Source organism: Pteronotus mesoamericanus, unplaced genomic scaffold (genome assembly GCF_021234165.1).
Source record: "Pteronotus mesoamericanus isolate MK-2021 breed Mesoamerican mustached bat unplaced genomic scaffold, CSHL_Meso_final contig_78, whole genome shotgun sequence".
In the NCBI taxonomy this organism is placed as follows: domain Eukaryota; kingdom Metazoa; phylum Chordata; class Mammalia; order Chiroptera; family Mormoopidae; genus Pteronotus; species Pteronotus mesoamericanus.
In genome coordinates, this window is record NW_026555258.1 from 7,927,501 (window position 1) to 7,948,246 (window position 20,746).

At 39.3% G+C, this 20,746-nt stretch overlaps 1 protein-coding gene across 8 annotated transcripts in view; it reads left to right on the forward strand.

The window, feature by feature from the left end:
- Positions 1–20,746, forward strand: part of MAPKAP1 (MAPK associated protein 1) — a 212,644-nt gene that overhangs the window by 51,085 nt on the left and 140,813 nt on the right. The window lies entirely within an intron of this gene.

Sequence of the window (20,746 nt, forward strand, 5' to 3'; positions counted from 1 at the left end):
GTAACTGCAGGATATAAATATTATTAGTTCCATGTACATATGAGGTATTAGGGAGATTAAGCAATTTGCCTAAGATCACATCCTGCTATATAGATGGGCCAGCTTTTAATCCAGTTTATCCAACTTTGGAGTCTATACTATCTATTTAAGAAGAACCAAACATATTAAAAGAAATATTGTCAAAATGCATTCTATTTGCTTATCAAATATAGTATATGTTAGTAGGATATAAGAAGTTCTAGTTTTTCCAGCATTTAGCATAAGGAAAAAATAGTCTCAGCTCTTCCCAGCTTGGCTCTGCAAGAGTGCTTGATTCATGAGACTACAGTTCTGTTGTTTACTGTGTCACTAGCTTTCTATGCAACTTTGAATGCTTTATCTCACCTTTTTGGGATGGCTTAACCAGTCAGTAAAATGAGGATCATGACCAAGGTCAGACCCACCATTAGAATTAGGTAATTTTATGATCAATGTGAGATACTTAGAGACCCTTAGGTATTTAGGTTCTTTAAGAGAATATTGTAGGCAAGGCAAATGGTTCATCAAACATTTGATGAATGTTTACCTTTCTCCTGGTAGAATAAGAGGTCCCTGGGGTGCACTGATAAAAGGGGATAGCTCTGGCCGCAAGGAGCCAGCTCAGAGGCTCATGAGATAAACAGACCATGATCCAGGGACAGGAGCATTTGGAAATCTAAAGAATGGAGCCAGGTCTAGACTAAAGTCTTGGTGGAGAAGTTAATGGAGACTTCATTAACCCTGGTCTTGAATGATGAGGAGGTTCTGGCAGGAATGTTTCTGACGTAGCTTTCAGTGACTCCCCATGCACCTGCCCATGTGGAAGCATATGTCCCCCAGAAGGGGACTTTATTCTCTCTACCCTCTTCGCGCCCCTTCGGGTAGCTGGTCGCCCCTCCTGGAAACCTATAAATGCAGCCTCGGGTCTTACGTGTTTGACACTAGGTGCCGTATCTACTGTTAGGTAAAATTCTCTCTTGTGGAAAATTTCTGCCTGTCCTCTTCAGGAGCCAACTCATGTCACCTCCTTTGTAACATTTCTTTGATTCACCTGATAATAGCTTCCTCCTCTATACCTTATTTTGCCATGTATAATATGCACTTGTTTGACCATATTTTGGGGGGAAAACAAGGATGTTCATTATACATGGGTATAATAACAGGTATAATAATCCCATGTATAATGTGCACCAAAAGGTGAGTGCGCATTATACACGGCAAAATGTGGTACTTCCCCAACACATTGCCTTTGTAGAGTACACATTTTTCTCCTCCTGTTTTTCTTTCTTTCTCCCATTAGGCTCAGTAAGTATTGGGAAGAAAAGAAAGAGGGAGGTGGGGAGACTGCTACATCCTGATAAGTTATATTTTAAGTAATTAAGATGACTCTAATGATAACAGCAATAATGGCAACTAGCATATATTATTGAGAATTTACTATGTTCTAGGCACAATTCTAAGTGCTTTGCATGCAAAGATTAATTCTGAGACGAGCCCTTGAGCAGATATGATAATGTCCAGTTTGGAAGGTGAGAAGACTGAGACTGGAGAGGCCACCCTGCCTCGGGTCGGGTCGCACAGCCGGCAGCGGGGAGCCAGCACTGAGCCCAGGCCCCCGGCCCCAGGCAGTGTGCTTAATCTCCACGTTACACTTGCATGATGTGTGAAGGGCTCCCAAAGGTCTTCCACTTGTTATTGTGAGGTTAATTTTCAGCCAGTTTTGAAGTGGCTTCATGTTTTCCCTAAGGGATTGGCTGCAAAGGTGGTGATCATTCCTTTTGCCCTGAGGTTTTCATAAAGTCTTTTTGCCAGTGGAATATTTGTTGCTGAAGCCATTTAGGAGACAATGAGGTGCTTAGGGACAGAGTGCCGCTGTTCTACTGATGACACGATGTTTTATGTGCTGCTGTGTTAAAGGGTGCAAGCTCTGTTTTCTCAGGCCCGCGTGATTGAGGGGCATGAGCGAGAGTAGGCAGATTGCAGTTTAATCTTGGAACGACTGAGGTAATTTGTACAGACCAGTAAGTATTTAGACCTGACGAGGAGGAAGAATGTTGCTTGTAGAAAAAGCAGAAAAATATTTAAGTGTATTTTGTGTGCAAAACAAAGCGTCTTTCTGTGAAATTGGTAATGTCCAGATTATTTTCAAAGAAAGATTATTTCCAACATGAGATTTTTAAGCCGTTTAAAAATCTGACTTGACGGGAGTACTTTTCTTCTTTTTCACCGCCCTCACAGTGTTGTTCCTAAGGTCAGCCGGAGATTCCTTCTCCGTGTCTGTCAGACGTGACACATTTCAGATTCACTAGTCACTCCCTTGTTCCAGAAGCTTCTCGCATCCCATTATGTCACAGCAGCAGCTTTGAGGCTGGTCTCCCTGCCACTTGTCTCCTCTCCCTGGTGTGACCTGTAGAGTGGTGGCCAGATTAAATATCCCCACAGCCCTCAGGGTAACAAAACTAAATTCTTCCACCTGACAGCCCTCCAGCAATGGTATCTTCCCATCTCGCCTACACACTTTCCATCTTAATTTTTACTGTTCAGTTCTGTTCAACTTTTATTTACCCATCATCTGCTGTCCAGTTGTAGGTATGCTATAGTATTTTACTTAACACATTATTTTTCACTTAAGCTCTATGAGAGCCCCAAAAGATATTTTTATTCTTGTTGTCCAGATGAGGAAACCACAAGGCAGAAAGGAATTTAAAAAACCCACAAAGGAACTGGTGCGAAGGTGCAAAATAATTATTTGTCGAATGAATGAATGAATGAATGAATGAATCCATGCCAGTGATTAAGAAAGCTTGTATAGGACTTGAACCTGCGTCAGTCTGATTCCAGATCTTCTGTCACCTTGCCTCCCAATTTCCTGGTAGTTTTGTTCCCTCACCCCAAATAAGTTTTTCACATGTTTGCACCAGTCATTTCTTCAGCCAGGACTATATTTGGCCCATTGCCTCATATTTTTTGGAACACTGGCTGAAACTCACTCTGGTTAGCACTTTGACACTTGAACTACTTTCTATCTGCTCATTCCTTCTTCACTTTTGTATCATTTATGTTACACTTAATTAGATATTAATTTGTGACACTTCCGATCATGTGTGTATATGTATCTTCTCAGACTTGGGCAAGGGACTGGGTGTTGTAGATTAAGTGTCAGGCTTAAGTGCAGTGTTTATTTAGAATTTTGTCCATAGGGGTGACAACCATTCTGGCAGTGCTAGATTGACTTACAACTTCTATGTTAGGGGATATGCAGTTATCTGGTAGTTACTACAGTTAAAGAGTTGTTAGGTATGGGGGAGATTTGAATTACCCACTTTATTTAATTTACCTGTATTGTGTCTTTGATATACATGTATTAACATTTTTCCTATGTACTTTTTTCCCCTTAGTGTTGATTTAGTTTAGTTTTTTCTTTTATTGTTTTATTTTGTTCTCATCTATACATATCTTTCAAGATAACTTTTGCTTGTTCTAGCCATGATACCTGTCTTGAAACCACAGATACCTGTGGTTTCTACCTTTTCTTGGCTCAGAGTCATGTTTATCGTAGAGCCGGCCCCCTTTTTTCTGTTGTTTACAAGCAGTTCCCTAGAGTTCCTTCAAGCACAGATCAGTGGAGGAGGAAGACTTGGGAATAGGAAGTGCAGCCTCTGCCCTGGAGCTGTTGGTCCCTTAGGGGACAGCACCATGGAGCAGCAGCTGTTCCCACCACAGCAGCCACAACTGGTGCTTGGAGGTCACACATGTACCAGGCTGAACTGAGCTACTTTGGGTGGGCCATATTTAAGCAGTTACAGACATGCCCCCTAACAGTTTTTATTTCATTCACTTAGTGAAAACTTAGTGAGCCCCTGTTTGCTAGGGCTACAGTGTGAATAAACTACTATCTCTGTTCTGAAGGAACCTGCAGACTAGTAGATATTCAAACCACAAAAAAGAAGCATTAAGGAAATTCTAAATTAAAGAGACAAGTTGAAAATAAAAATTTCATGTTATCTCTTTTTGAGCAGTTGATGCTAAATCATCTTTATATCATTTAGCATAATTTAGTTTTAGTCTATGTGTAATTTCGCATTCTGCTTTTTCACCTACCTTTGTAGTCATTGAATTTTTCATTTTGTATTGTATAATGCAAGTAAGTACTTCTTTTTAGTGCCTGGCTTACATTCCTGAGAGCAGATATTCCACAGTTAACACGCCTTTGTCTTTGAGGCTGCTTCATGAACATTCTGGTGGAGAAGTCAAAGGTAGGTAGTGTTTTATCACAAGGCAGAGAAATGATCTTGCTGAAGATGCAGTGGTAGGAGTCAGTTCACCCTGAACATATAGTGGGAGGTAGTTGTCTTGATTTTTTTAAAAAAGTGGGCAGTAGCTGGTGAACACAGAAAAACAGACTAGAATAATAGGGGAACCCACTGGTAGTTCCTATATAGGAGTTGTAATTTAATTTGTGACATACTGGGAAACTTCTCTAATCTTCGAGAAGAGACTGTGCCACTAATGATGTTGGAGGTAAGTGGGGGTGTTCTAAGCTTCTGTCTAAATATTTAAGAACATCCAATCAATCTGATGGTACATCTCTTTCAAGGTAACTTTTGTTTGTTCTAGCAGGACTCAATTTCTGCCTGGCCCTGCGGAAACAGTAGGCTTCGTGGTGGGAGGGCTGGAATTGCAGGAGTCCTGTCTTCCCTTGGTTATATGGAAAAAGAGCAAGGATTAGGGCTGAAGAGAATGAATCCAACATTGGGTTGGCTAGCTCTGTCTGTGGACTAATTAGAGAGGGATGACTTTTCCATCCTAGAGCTTGTGATGGAGAAAGGCAGATGGCCAACTGTCAAAAGATGTGTTTTCCTGCCCCAAAGTTCTGTCCTTTCCATGCTTATGAATCCTTCTGATGAACACTTTGAGTTTGTTTCCTTGTGTGAAAAAAAAATGGGGATAATAATACCCACTAAGTGTGGTTACTTTGAAGGTTAAATGGAGAATAAAATACCTGTGAAAGTGCTATAGAGGCTGCCTACTGTTACTCTAATAATGAGTTATTATATTGAGCATCATCTTTTGAGACTTTGACTTTCTATCTCCCCTATAACCCCTTCATCAAGCATCACTAGAATTATATTCCAAGGAGAAATGTAAACCACGCCTAACTTCACTTGTACTCAGTTTGCCCAAAGGAAATGGGCTCTTGCAGCTAGTTAGAAAGGAGGTGAAAACAATTGTTTCAGTGGGATTTTTTTCCTCTTCTCCACCTCTTGAAAAGTGTATTCATGTGTTTTATAAGGCTCCCCTACAAGTCTAATTTGATGACAACAATTGCCATTATTGCTAAATTTATTACACTTTCACCTCTTTTCCCTGAGTGACTCATTATTGAGTCCTGGAAATGCAACTGTGTTTTTGTTTAGGAGGAGGTGGTGGTGAGGGAGAATTTGGGATTGACTTTTAAATAAGAGAACTTTGTATTATATTTCTCTGTCTGGAGGCAATAAATCTGTTTCAGCAGATTAAATACAGACTTCTTTATAAAGCCCTGTTTTCTCAAACCTTTTATCAGCAGCACTTGGCAGTAATCACACCTACAGAAACTTGTAATTTTCCTCAAGGAGGTGACACTGACAGAATTAAAAATGAAGGAGCCCCCCTGAAAAGCAAGTTCATTACAAATTAACAGTGGTCTTAGCAAAGCAGTGGGCTAAGGCGTGTCAAATAGCAATATGGATAAAGAAACCCAGCATTTTAAACTGTCAGAGCTGGGAGCAGGGCTAGCCTGAGAACAAATTAATCACATATTGTCAAGGCAAAGTTGCATCAAATTAACACATCGGATTCCAGCATATTAATGTTAGAATGCTTTCACCTGATTATTACTGCAAACCATTGCCACTCTTTGAATGCAAAGATATAATTAAATTGCTAAATAGAAAGTGCATATAATATCTCCACATGCATTTAGGATGCATGAGCTGAGAAGTGCACATCCTAGGAACTGACAGATTCTATTTGTAGGGGAAAACTTTACTTTTTTCCCCCTTTTATTTACTTGGAAGTACTAGAGTATGAAATTAGAAAAGTTAGTTATGTTATTCATATCCTATATGAGTTAGATGAAATACAGGTTTAATTTAACTGATTTGCTACATTGGCTATGAGTGCATAATTACCTCTGTATTTTTTTGGAAGAGAAATGGGAAAATGTTGCACAATAGGCCTCTGTAACAGAATTTCTCATTACACATAATCCTAGTGGTGGATTTGTCATCAAAAGGTGCGTTGGAGAAACTAGAAGCTGTCTTTTATATAGAAGTTACTTTGTAGCTCTACTCAATCTAGTATGTGTGTATTATGATATTCAAAATGAGAATTCTGTCAGGAGCCCAGCTGTGGTTGACCTTTCTGTTCAAGAAGTCAGCCCAGCGGGAAGAGTTTGCTTTTTCCTGTCCCTGCTTATTTATCCCAGATTAGACTTGGGCCAAACCTTGGACTTGCTGTCTCTGTTATTCACACATCAGCCTAACTACTTTCTCTCTGTGTCCCCTGTCAAGTTCCGTTGGTCCTCTGCATTCAAATCTTAAAATTTACCTTCTTTCGTGAAGCCTTCTTCAGTAACCCAGGCATTCACAGTCTTCTCTCCAGCTTTGGGATAGAGCAGTCTTGGTTTACAGCACTCACTTAGCAGCAGTTGAAGGACTTGAAAGCCTGAAAAAGTGAAGTAGTGATCGCCAGGAGCCAACAGGGGTTCCCTCAGGACCAGGTAGGGTGAAGGATCGAACCTGCAACCTAGGTATGTGCCCTGACCGGAAATCGAACCTGCAACCTTTAGATGTACAGGACGGCACTCCAACCAATGGAGCCACCCAGGACTTGCACAATATTCTTATAGGCAAGCTTGAGAAATGTTGGCTGGTAGTGTTGTGGTCAGGTAGACTTGCACCTGGCTGAGTGACTAAACAGAGTGGTGATTAATGGATTCATGTCAAACTGGAGAGCTATCTGTTGTGGCAAGTTGCAGGGCTCTGTGTCTTTGTTGCTATCAGGGACTTGAATGAGAACATTGATGATAGCTGATCGCACTTGCGGAAGGCAGAAAATGGGGAGAATAGCAGGCATCTCCAATCAGGGACCAAAGTGGTCTTGACAGGGCAAAATGATACTTGCACTCGGGTCATAAAAATCAGTTGTTTATGTATGAGGATAGTGGTGAAGAAAGGGACGGGGAAGATGAGGTTTAACCAAGAAGTACATAAAAGAAAAGGTTTGGGGTCATGGTTGGTTGTAAGTCCAGTATGATTCAGCAGAACCAGATAGTTGAAAGAAAAACCCATTCATTCATGCATTCATTCATTTCTCAAATATTTCCTGAGTGCCTGTATGTGCTAAGAACTTGGCTAAATGTTGAAGATGTAATGATTAGTCCCTAACCTCATGGAATGTGTAATTTTGTAGGGGACTAAGACAATCACAAACCAGGGTAAAAATGCTAGGAGAAGGAAGGTTCAGTAGGCAGAGTTCCTTAGAGAACGGTGCCTGGCCTGCAGGTGGGATGGGAAAGCCTTAGGGAAGACCCCTTACGTGAGCCCTAAGCCAAACCTTGGAGGATGGGAAGCTGTTAGTCTGGAAAGAGGCTTCCCTGTAGGGGAGACGCTGGTGTAAACGTCTTCCTGGGAGAGAGATTCTGGTGAATTCTGGGGAATGAAGCTTTGTTGAATGTGCCTGGAACATGGAGGCTGGGAGTGAAAAAGGCATGAGATAAGGCTTTGTGAAGAAGGCTTTGACCTGTTTCTCGTAGTTGTTTTTTTGAGCAAGGAATTGACATCCTTAGGTCTGAATAAATCATTATGCCTCCAGTTAGCAAAAGTAGGGAGTGTAGTGCGAGTGTAGTAAGACAGACATTGGCAACTGTAAACAGCCTTTGTTCAGACAAAGGCCACTAGAAGGCTGTGGTGATAGGAAACCATGGCATATGAGTTGGGATTTACAAAATCCATCTGGAGGACGACGACCCTGGACGATCTGAGCATTGCCTGAAAATTGTAGAAAGGTTCTCAGGTCGAAGAGGGCTCTGCATGGCTCTGCCAGGCTGGGGACAGCGAAGCGAGTATCACTCATCTTTCCATGGCTACGTGTTCAGCAGTGGCTATTTGTGGGAGACAGTGTAGTAAAACAGAGGGAGCTCTAACTCCCTAGACATGTCTTGACATCCCAGGGCTGCTGCAGTGCCTTGGGTAACAAAGGATTTCCTCTTTGTGAGCCTTAGCAGCCTCATCTGTAAAATAATTTACCACCTAGTTTTTGGAAGGCCAGAGATAGTATATTACAAAGCCCCTGGCACGGGCAGCAGCACAGTAGGGATTTAGTCAGTTATTGTAGAGTCAGAGTTCTTGGACCCTTGCCTGTCTCACAGTTCACAAGAGTGTAAATGTCATCGCTTCTGGCATTGACTTTTCCAGTCCTACTTTGGAGGGGGTCTGATCTGAGGCCTTACTGGACTCCGGGGTCACGGTCTCCTGCCTCAGCACGCTTCTGTCCCGCAGTCCCACAGATTCAGTTCCTGAGCTCGAGCCTGCAAACTGATTTCGATATTCACGTCACTTGAATATGTTTGAGTTAAGTGTGTTGCAGAAGCCGTGCTTGTTGTACTATATAGGCATCTAAAAATGACTTTTGTATTACCCACCGCCCTGCCTGCCTCTGCCAGTGTAGGTGAGTGCGCCGTCCAGCATTCGTAAGTGCACAGTACACTGGCGTTAACTGTGTGCACATTGTTGGGCAGCAGCTGTCTAGAACCTTTTAATCTTACAGACCTAAAACTCTGTGTATCAATGGGACAACACTCCTCCTTTCTCCCTCCCCCTCAGTCCCTGACAACTACCATTCTACTTCCATTCCTTAGAGCTACTTCATAAAAATGGAATAAATCATTTTTCTTTTTGTGACTGGTGTTTTCACTTAGCATGATGTCCTCAGGATTCATCCATGATGTAGCATATGACAGGATTTTCTTCTTTTTTAAATGCAGAATAATATTTCATTGGTATGGAGTGTATCATATTTTCTTTATCCACTTATCTGCTGATGAACATTTAGGTGTTTCAACCTCTTGGCTATTGTGAACAATGCTGTAATGAGCATAGGCATGCAAATATCAAAATCCTGTATTCAGTTCTTTGAGGTATATACTCAGAAATAGCATTGCTGGATCATATAATTCTATTTTTAGTTTTTTGAGGAACCTCTATACAATTTTCCACAGCATCTGTATCATTTTACATTTCTACCAACAGCACACAAAGATTCCAGTTTCTCCACATGCTCACCAATGCTTATTTTCTCTTATTTATTTATATTTATTTATATTTATTTATTTAATGGGCCATTATAACAGATGTGAGGTGATATACCTCATTGTGGTTTTGATTTGCATTTCCCTAATAATTAGTGATTGTTGAGCTGCTTTTCATATGCTTGTTGGCCATTTTATGTCTTTGAAGAAATGCCCTTTGCCCATTTTCTAATTGGATTGTTTGGTTTTTAAGCTTGATATAATGCCACTTGTGTAGTTTTTCTTTTTCTGCCTTTGTTTTCGGTGTTATATATAAGAAATCCCTGCCAAGCCCAGTCTCATGAAGCTTTCCCCCTAATTTTTTTTCTTCAGGGGGTTTTACAGTTTCAGTCTTACACTTTGGTCTTTAAACCATTTTGAGTTAATTTTTGCATATGGTATAAGGTAAGGGTACAGTTTCAATTTTTACATGTGAATTTGCTGTTTTCCCAGCACCATTTGTTGAAGAGACACATTCTTGTCTTAAGTAACTTAGTGGAAAGATAATAGTTAGATTTTCATCCTTCATACGTATGTGATGTTTTTGATAATACACATCTAGTAAAATATTTTACTTAAAATACCTTTTTCTTATTGTGGTAATCCTTTCACAATATATACATAAATCATTATTCTGTGTACCTTAAACTGATAATAATGTTATATGCCAATTATATCTCAATAAAATGGGGGTGAAAACCTTTCCGCCACTGCGTCATCTGCATTCCATATTCTATCATATGCCATGGTTCCTGTTTTTCTCACGTTTTCTCTGCCTGGAATCTTTCTTTGTCAGTGAATTTCTTTTCATCTTTAAAGATTCAGCCCATATATGGCCTCTGCTGACTCCCTTAAATTCATTCCCACAAGTTCTACTTACACACTCCATTGTAATTTTATGTCCTTCGCTGCTATGAGGACGGGGACAGTCTGGTTCGTCTTTATAACCCAAGCAAATGGCACAGATCCTGGCACCCATTGGTCACTTAGTAAAATTAAATGAATGAACAGGCCCTCTTTGTCACAGAAACTATAAAATGGTGAAGGCTAGGATGCCTAAGTTTTGTATATAACTAGCTGAGCTGCTGTCTCCTCAGCTCTCGCATTAGGAGATGGATTGTCCCGAGGCCCCTCTGACTCCAGTGGTCTATGAAAATTGCATAGGGCATTCTTACCCACGGACTGCCGTAGCTTCACTCCCACAAATCTCACAGGATCGAACATCAAATAGGACAAAATGTGAACTCTTTTTTTTGACTGGGGAGTGGGGGACTGTAAGGAATTTCGCATTCAAGACTCAGATGAAATACAGTGTGTCGGCTGACTCCCTCAGTGTTCCTGGTGCCAGCAGTCTGCCCCCATCCCACCTGGCTTTGGCCGCACTGTTTTCCTTTCTGAAGCTGCGGAGACTGGACAGAGTCATCAGAGTTCATGTTTCAGTATGCCTGCGTGAGGGGGGGGGATGAATGTATTTTTGAAAAACCTCATTGGATATTCTCATATTATGTAAGGAAATTAAAAAATAATTTTTATATAATACAAAAAAATAAAGCCTCATGAAAATTTGACTGTTGGGAATACGCAAAAGATAAAAGAAATGTTAATGACTGTGGTAGGTACATGTCACCTTTGGGGGAGTGTGAGATTTTTATAGTCATTAGAGGTCACAGGTTAAAAATGGTCATGAAACAGCACATTACTTTCTGTTCCTCTTCTAATTTTCTGTGGTTCTATGATGATGAAGGTCTCATAGAAGGCTTCAGTGGGATGAGTTCCTGTTCTGTTGTATGTATGGGTTGCACATACAGTTTTGTTTGATGGCTTATTTTTCTAAATGAATCCTAATTCTGCCATTTACTAGCTCTCTGACCATTGGCAGATCATTTTCTCTAAGCCTTAATTTTTCATCAAAAAAGAATATAACATCTTTGTTAGACTGTAGTAAGAATTAAATTAGGTAATTAAAAACTTTTAGTGGTCGGCACACTGGAAATATACTATTCATATTAGTTGTTACTATTAGGGATTTGGAGGTGAACATTAAGCACACGTCTCCCTGACCTGACTTTTAAACTTTAAGTGTTAGATGTAGAAATCAGAAAAATGGAATTAAAAATATTCATTTTATTATTGGCAATTCTGGTTAGTATCTGCAGCTCTAAGACCTTAACACTTCCTCCACTGAGTTTAGATCAGCACTATCCAGTAGAACTTTCTGTGGTAATGGAAATGGTTTTGTCTGTGCTGTTCAATATGGTAGCCACTAACCACTCATGACTGGTGAGTAATTGAAATGTGACTGGTGTAACTATGGAACTGATTCTGAGATTTATTTAAGTTAACTTAAATTTAAATAGTGTGGCTATGGAACAGAATTTTAAAATTTAGGTTAATTTAAATTTAAACAGCCACATGCGGCTCGTGGCTAGTGTATTGGATAGTGCAAGTCGTGACATTGGGTTGACTTACGCAAGGGGAGGGTGGAGCCACGAAGGAGACAGACTTACCAGCATCTCTGTCTCTTACCATTTCCATGCTTGTAATGGGGTCAGAGAGAGGCGGGCCTTCGGACCTGGTTTGGAAAAGGCTGGCCAGGTTCCTGACCCCAGAAGTTTGCACACAGTAGTAATTGCTGAGCAGACACTTCTGAGAGATTTTGGAACAGGTGAGGCCATGCCAGGTCACTCCTTTTTCTGGAACAAAGAGAAGGAACTACTTTCCCAGTATTTCTAAAAGGGCAGGCAGACTTATTTTGTGGCTAAAGCTAGGAAGCCTGGGAATAAAAGGAATAGTTCCCCTTACATTTGTAGTGACTAAATGTTGTGTTAAGCCTTTGTTAATAATAAATTTAAAACTTGTAATGCATTAATGATAAAGACTTATTTATATTTTGCTTCATTCTACACTTTAAATGTGATCCTGGTTTTATTCTTGTGTACTTGGGAATTTTTTACTATGTAATTGGATGACCCCAGTGTAGCTTATCTTTTAGATAGAATGAAGACATATACTTAAAGCTACAGTTAAAATAAAATGTTTTGTCAGCCTCTGCCCTGAATTCAGTCGTATTTCATTTATATTGAACGTGACTTTTGGTAAGCTTACGAAAAGCTAGCTGCTGCTTTGTAGGTTTTACTTTGTTCATATTTTTTTTCATCCGAGTTAAATATCAAAGCGTGTCCTAGTTTGTATAGCTTGTTTCTTGAATGGGGAAAGTTGATGTTCCTTTCGAAACTTTCCCAAAGGAACGCCTTGCTATAGCCCAGCAACATGTGCAGTAATGGTGTGGTTTTGTGGCGTGAGGCACCCTGTTGTCCATGAGTAGCTAAATCGAAATGGAGTCAGATCTTACATTAAGAGTTTGTCTTAAGTCACCATCACATGTAGGGGGTGCCCCCCCATTTTATTGAAATTAACAATGGTTACACTTCTCACTTTTCAATTGATATTCTTTCTCATTGAATATATCCAGGCAATTAAATATTGGCCTCGAAGACTCATGTGTAATTATGGGATTATTTTAATCACCATGTGATTTATATAGTGAGGATATAGTATGTTTAAAGCAGCTTTCAATTAATTAAGAGGGGTTGTTTTAGAATTTTAAATTATAAAAATTTCAATTAAAACATCTGTGTTAAACATCGTTTGATTTTATTGGAATTTATGTGATTCAATTTATTGAAACATCCTTGAAAATATTTACTGCCTTGCAATGGTAAAGCATTGATTAAGCATTTATTGTGTATTAGGCATTGTGCTAAGTATTTTACATACATTTTTTTTCTCACTTAATCTTCACAACAACCTGTCAGATGACATCACTGGTTTATACTGGTTTACAGATGGAAAACTTCTCTGGACCTCAGTTTTCTCTCTTTTATATGACGGTTAATATTACCCTCTTTAAGTGTGTTATGATGATTAAATGAGATAATACATGCCCACCTTGAAAGTAGCACTCAATGAATGATAACTGCTATTGTTACTCTTGCTTTATTATTTTTTATTTCATGTTTTTTTTAAATAGGTAATATTTTTTATGGTTCAAAATGTAAAAAAGAATTATACAGTGAAAAGTCTCCCTCCTGTTTCCTATTCCTCTGCTGCCTACCCACACCCATTTTACTAGTTTGTTGTATGTCTTCCAAAGTGTCCATATGCCAATATGAATATATTTTTATTTGTCTCCACTTTTACACGAAATGTAGCATACTATTATTAACACTATTCAAGAGCTTGCTTTTTTGTACTTAGTGCTATAACTTGGAAATCCATCATAGTGACCAGGGAATTTCTCATTTCTTCATGTAGCTATGTAATATTACATTATTTGGAAATACTACAATTTCTTTAGTTTGTTGATAGAGACCCGAGTTGTTTCTAATCTTTTGCTATTCCAAACAATGCAGCAGTGAATAATTTTGCACATATGGCATGTTGCATGTGTGCAATTATATATGTAGGATAAATTCCAAGAGGCAGAATTGCTAGGTCAAAGGGAATATGCATTTGTAATTTTTGTAAGTATTGCCAAATTGCCCTCCATAGGGATTGTGCCGATTACACTCCCACCAGCAATATATGAGAGGGCCTATTTCCTCACAAGCTTCACCACAGAATTTATCATCTGTTTGGGTCTTTGCCAGTCTAGTAGGTGAAAAGTGAATCTGTGTAATTTTAATTTGCATTTCTGTTATGAATGAAGTTGAACTTCTTGTGTGTTTAAGAATCTTAGCAGTTTTGTGAACTTCCCAGATGTATTAGATTCTTGATATTTTTCTTATTTTCTAGTTCTTTATATATTAGGAAGGTTAGCCCGGTTTAAATGTGTATCTCTTGACTTTGTTTATGGATTTTTTTGGACTATACACAAATTTTTTTATGTAATGAAGTTAATCATTTTTTTTCTTTTATAGGTTCTGGATTTTGAATTCGTTTGGGGGACAAATGAATTAATTTCTTATGTCCTGCATATCTCTTTAAATTTATTCCTATATATTTGCAGTTACTATTGTAAGCGAGGTCTTATTTTCTGTTATATTTCTAACTCTTGTGTGTAAGAAGGCTACTGATTTCTGTGTTATTTTTGTATTCTGTTACATGATCAAATTTTCTGTGTATAGTAGTTTTTATTAGTTCTTACAGGATTTCCATAAACACAAGAATATTATTAATATACAATAATATGTAGAATAACGTAGTGATTTCTTTTTACTTCCTTCATTTTCATTTTTATACTTCCGACTTCCTCTTGCCTAGTGTTGCTGCTGTTACTGTGATCACTACTACCACTACCACAGTACTTGGCATTAAGCTAAAAGCTGGCGGAAGTAAATGTTAATTCTCTTTAAATTGCATGTCAGTATCTCTAAAATGTAGCAAGCCAGTGTTTTTATCAAGCAGAGAATATTAAGACAAATTTTAATGAGTGAAAAAAGGAGGGGGTAGTTGAAAATGTCTTTGTATTCTATGGACCCTTCCTGCAACGCTTGTAAGAGCCTATATTAAATAGGGTGGTCCCTTTTTTTTCGCCATTGTTGAACAATATCATCTGAGGTGTGTATTTCGAGGGTCTTTTCTCCCTTAGAAATCACTTGATATTCTTTTTCTTTATTTCTGGAAAAAAAATAGGGCTTGAAAATATACCATAAGATTATTATGTTTTTATGTTCTACGAGTAATAACCTTGCATTTTATTGTAGACCAACATAACAACTGAAATCAGTTTAAGGTTTTCTAAGTTTCAATTAAACTTAGTAGGAGCTTTTTTTCCCCCTGCTAACTGTCTGTTCCTTTATTCATAGTACCATAATCAGTTGTTTAGCATTCAATTTTCTACTTTAAGAGAGTTTTTTTTTTATTTGTAGACAGTAGAGGATCACCCTAATTTGGAGGAAAGATTATGAAGAGAAATTAAGAGTGTTCTAATGCATTCCTTCCTCCCTTCCACCTTTCCTCCTTCACTCAGTAAGTCCTTAAAGGAAATTGTTGGTTGCTTGGGAGTAATTGGGTACTTTTCCTGTCCACCTAATCTGGAAAGATTGTGAGGCTCTTCATGCATCTGTGAAGTAGAGATAGAGGTTCACTTGTAAATATGTCTTAAGTTAAAAAAATTAAATATTGAGATACAGAAATATTTTAAAGATATAAATAGTTTTACAATAATCACTCCTGTACTCATTACCCAGTTTGGAATGAAGAATGTTGCTTTTACTTTTTTTAAATACTTTATTTTTTGTTTTTTTTTCATTACCATTTATCCCCCTTACACTCTTCTCTCTCCACCCATCCCTTCCCCCGACTCCAGTGACCATACCTTTGTCCCGGTCCATGAGTTCTTTCCCTTTTTTTGCTCTGTCCCTCCACCTCCCACCCCCAGAACATTATTTTGACCTTTGAAGTCCCCTCTCCACCCTCCTTGCTCTCCTTCTACTCATAGAAATGTCTTTTTCTCTCTTTTCCTTATAGCTTTATCCCATATATTTGTATCCATAAACAATATATATTTTAAAATATTTTATTTATTTATTTTGAAAAAGAGGGGAAGAGAGGGAGAAAGAGAGGGAAACATTGACATGTGAGAGAAACATTGACTGGTTGCCTCTTGCATACCTCCAACTGGGGACCTGGCCTGCAACCCACGCATGTGCCCTGACTGGGAATCGAACTGTTGACCCTTTGGTTCACAGGCTGGCACTCAGTCCACTGAGCCACACCAGCCAGGGCTGTATTTTCAAGTTTTAATATTTAAACAATTGATCTGGAATTTCCTTGTAAAAATATGTAGGGTGAGGTCAAATTTGTTTTTTTCTAGATGGTTAATCAGTTGTCTTGGCACTATTTATTGAAGTCACTTTTTCTCACTGATGTGTGGTGCTAGCTCAGTCATATGTCAGATTTCCCTATGTGTGTGCTGCCGTCTCTGGACTTCTTTAGGTTCAGATTAACACCATACTATCCTAATTATTTCATATATAAAGCAATTTCTGGTACTTGGTAAATCATTTTTCTTATTCACAGATGTATTGTGTATTCTTGACCCATTGTTCTTCCATATAAATTTTGAAGCTGCTTGTCAGGTTTTTCAAAATTCCTACTGAGATTTTGATTAGAATTGGACTAATTTTGTAGATCATTTTGGGAGAATTGACATCTTTACCATTTTGAACATGAGACATCTCTCCATTTATTTAATTTTTTAAAAAAGATTTTATTTATTTTTAGAGGGGAAGGGAGAGAGAAAGAGAGGGAAACAGCAATATGTGGTTGCCTTTCATGCGCCCACTATTGGGGACCTGGCCCGCAATCCAGGCATGTGCCTTGACTGAGAATCGAATCAGTGACCCTTTGGTTTGCAGGCTGGCATTCAACCCACTGAGCCACACCAGCCAGGGCTCTTCATTTATTTAAATGATCTAAAATGTTTTTCATAAAATTTTATAATTTTCTCCATAGAAGTCTTATGTTTTTAGTTAGACTGATTCACACATACTTAATATTTTTTATTCTACTCTCAATATCTTTTAAATCATAGTGTCTCCTGTTTGTTGCTAGTGTGTAGAAATGGTGGTTGAATCTTCTACATTGATTCAATTTCAACAACCTTAATCAACTCTTACTAATCCTACTTTATACTTTTTTTTGTTTTCTATGGAGTCAGTCATTTGCAGGTAATGGTAATCTTCTCTCCAATCCATATGTATTTATATTTTGCCTTACAAAGTTGGTTAAGACCTCTAATACCCATGTTGAAAAGAAGTAGTCTTGGGTGAGGGGAATGGGTGGAGTTGGAGAAGGGTATAGGGGGGATAAAAGGTAATAGAAAAAATACAGTTAAAAAAATAATATTTAGCTTAAAAAAAAGAATGAAAGAAAAGAAGTAGTCTGGGTGGCTCAGTTGGTTGGAGTGTGTTCTGTACACCAAAAGGTTGTGGCTTCAGTCCCCAGTTGGGGTGCACACAGGAGGCAACCAGTCGATGTTTCTCTCTCCCTCTCTTCATTGCTCTTCCCCCGCCTTCCTCTCTCTGTAAAATAATAAAACATATTCTCAGGTGAGGATTTAAAAAAAAAAGAAGTAGTAGTAGTCGTAGTAGTCGTCGTCGTCGTCGTCTTGTCTTGTTCCTGATAGTAAAAAAAAATACTTGTAGTATGTCACCATTAAGAATGGTGTTTGTCGTTTGGTAGACAGCTTATGTTGAATTAAGATAGATCCCTTTTATGTCTAGTTTGCTGAGATTATTATTTTTTAATCATGAATGAATGCTGACTATTCTGGGTGCTTTTTTATGTTTATGTAGATAACTATTATTTTTGTCCTTTAATTCTTAATATGGCTAATCATATAATTTATTTTCTCTGCTTAACTGACCTTGAATTTGATAAGATAAATTCAACTTTGGTCATCAAGTGTCCTAGTTTTTTATATGCAGCTGGAATGGTTTGCTCATATTTTCTGTAGGATCTTTGCATCTTTGATCACAAGTAAACTTGGTCTGTAATATTCCTGTCTCATACTCTCAGGTTTTGATATGAAGGTTTGCTAGCCTCATAAAGTGAATTGGGAATTGGTTGTTTTTTTTTTTTAGTATTATTGCATAATATGGGTGATAGTAACATTATCTATTTTTGAATGTTTGGTAGAATTGGTAATAAAATTGTTGGTGTTACAGGTTGGGTTACCCTGGGAAGCAGACTCTGAAATGGAGATGAGCATGCAGGAATTGCTTAGAGAGTGCTTTGCAGATCAGCCTCTGTGGGGAGAAGGGAAGGGAACGGGCCTGGGGCGAGGGAGGAGTTGGAGAGTAGTGCCCACACGGGCAGTCTGAAGCCATGATGGCCTTTCAGAATTGTCTCAGGTCAGGATAAGAGGGTGGGCCTTTATATCCCTGCCTCTAACCTAGCATTGGAGGCTAGCTGCCCTGAGGCTGTGCGATCTTGGGCGAGGTGGTGCCATCAGCCAGTTTAATTCCAGGAAAGGACTGGCAGCTGATGGCCAACAGCCATCCCAGAAGTTGGGGAATCAGCCCTATGGTCTTCAAGAGGGCGTCTGGGTAGTGCAGCCAGCAGCCACGCCATTCTAGTCTTTGTGCTGCTTGTGCTTGCTTGCTTCGTGTGGGTTCCGGGACCACTCTTCCATGTCTATGGTGGGCTTCTTTTCTTTGGGGAAACTTACACAAGGAAAGTTAGTAGAATAACCTGCAGCCTACACATCAACAACGGAGCTTGAGGCCAAAATTGACAATCGTCTCCCTCTTCAAGTGTCCATTTTTGTCCCCTCAATCTCACCATCTTTGCTTAACTAGGCGGATTTTATGGGATGATAACCAGACCCTTATCCCTGAGGGTCCAAGCCCCTGGGTATCTTTCAAAGGCTGTGGCTGCTTAATCTGCCCATTTACCATCAAAATTGAACAACAGGGTAATAAAATATGCCCAAATGGATTTACTGGTCAGGCATGTTTCTTCCTGTTTTCATGTGTAACAGCAGCCATACCATCTTCTGATAAGAATCAATTATTCATGTCAGCATAGTGATTTTTCTTCTTGTCTGATGTCCTTGGCATGAGAAGCCTGGACAGCAATTAGAGTTTAACATTTAGTGGTACTTTGCTGTGTCTGCTGGTGGAAGTACCCTCCCTTTGGGAAACAGGTTCTCTAAATCCACAGAGCCCCAGTTTCTAGGGATGGGAAGCGTAAGTTCTCCAAGTGGGTCTCTGGGAGTAATGGTGAATGGGGCCACTCTTGCTTCTTCTCCTTGGTTCCTAGAACCATGATTTGTACTTACTGGGGACATAATGCCATATGATCCGTGTTGATTTTTGGTATATGAATTGCATCCTGGAGATGGCATCACAGCCTTGCAGTGTCATCTCTGAGCAAGTACCTTATCTGTACCTTCGGTGGTTGTTCAATTACCCTATTAGACTGACAGCTTTTGGGCGATGTGACCGGAGGATCCTATAGCTGTTATCACATCTCCTTTTTATGATGTGGGCTCCTCAGTCTGGTGCAGAATTCTTTGGGCTGCCATTTTAGTGGCTCAGACACTCGGAGATAATGGCACTGGCTGAGGCATTCACAGCAGGCAGGGTAGGTACACTTACACTAGAAAATAGTTGATCTATGCCAAAACCACTTTTAGAGTGGGCAGGGTCCACTGCATTCAGCTTGCCACCAAGTGTCTGGTCTGTCTCTTTAAGGGACACTACTGTATTGGGGGCTTGGCGTTGCTTTCTGTGACTCTCAGCTTGGATATTGACAGTGGGCAGTAGTAGTACCAGCCTTGGTGAGTGGAAGATCCTGCCGTTGGGCCACGTGTAGCCTCAGTCTCTGCTGCCACGGCTACTCTGTTCATGTCTGTTGTTCCAGCACTGGGAAGGCCAATAACAATGACTGGCTAAAGTTAAAGGAAGTCTGGTTGGGAGTCCCGAAGGCAGTGTTTCTCTAGGAGGACTCACAGAGCTCAGCATGTAGTCATATTCATGTCTGTGATTTGTTACAGCAAAAGGATACGAAGCACAATCAAAGGGAAAAGGCGTATAGGGCAAAGTCTAAAAAAAATACAGGCACATAACTTCTAAGAGTCCCCTCCCAGTGGAATCACACAAACCACGCCTAATTCCCCCAGGATTTCTGTTGGAGGCAGGTGACCTTGGCGCCCTCTGCCTATCATGTACCGAAATTTCAGAGTCCTAGAGAGAAGGCACATGGTTATGTTCAACATAAATCATGTTGCTTGCATGGTGTAGGCACAGTTTGCGGGAATTCTCCTGAGGTCTGAGTTCCAAGTATCTACGTATTTTAGCCTCCTGACACTTCTTATATACAAAGGAAATGAACAAAATGCACTGTACTATTGGAAAGATTTCCTATCACTGTTGTCTTTTAAGGCTATTCCTGAGTGGGGCTGTAGTGTAGCTGTGGACCATTTTCTGCTTCAACAGTGTCCAGCAGTTTTTGAATTGTTGATAGTCCCCTTTCTCAGTTAGAATAAGTTATTGTATCCTCTATATCTCTTAATCTCTCTTTCATATTTTCTATCTCTGTGTCTTTTGAGGTTATATTCTAGATGATGTTTTTCAACTCTATCTTCCAGTTCATATATTCTCTCTTCAGCTCTGAAACCCATGCATTGCATTTGCAATTTTAGTCATATTTTTTCACTTCTACAAGTGCCATTTTGATCTTCTAAAAATCTGCTTGCTGATATTTTTAGGGTTTTATTATGAAATTTGTGATAATTTTCTTAGAAATAGTTCAGTGAACACCCTTACACCCATCACCAATGTTCAGTAGTTACCAGTTTTCCATATTTGCTTTATTTATGTTTTATTTAGCCATTTCAAATTGTGATTAGCTCATAAATACTTTAGCTTGCACCTCCTAGGGATTGTG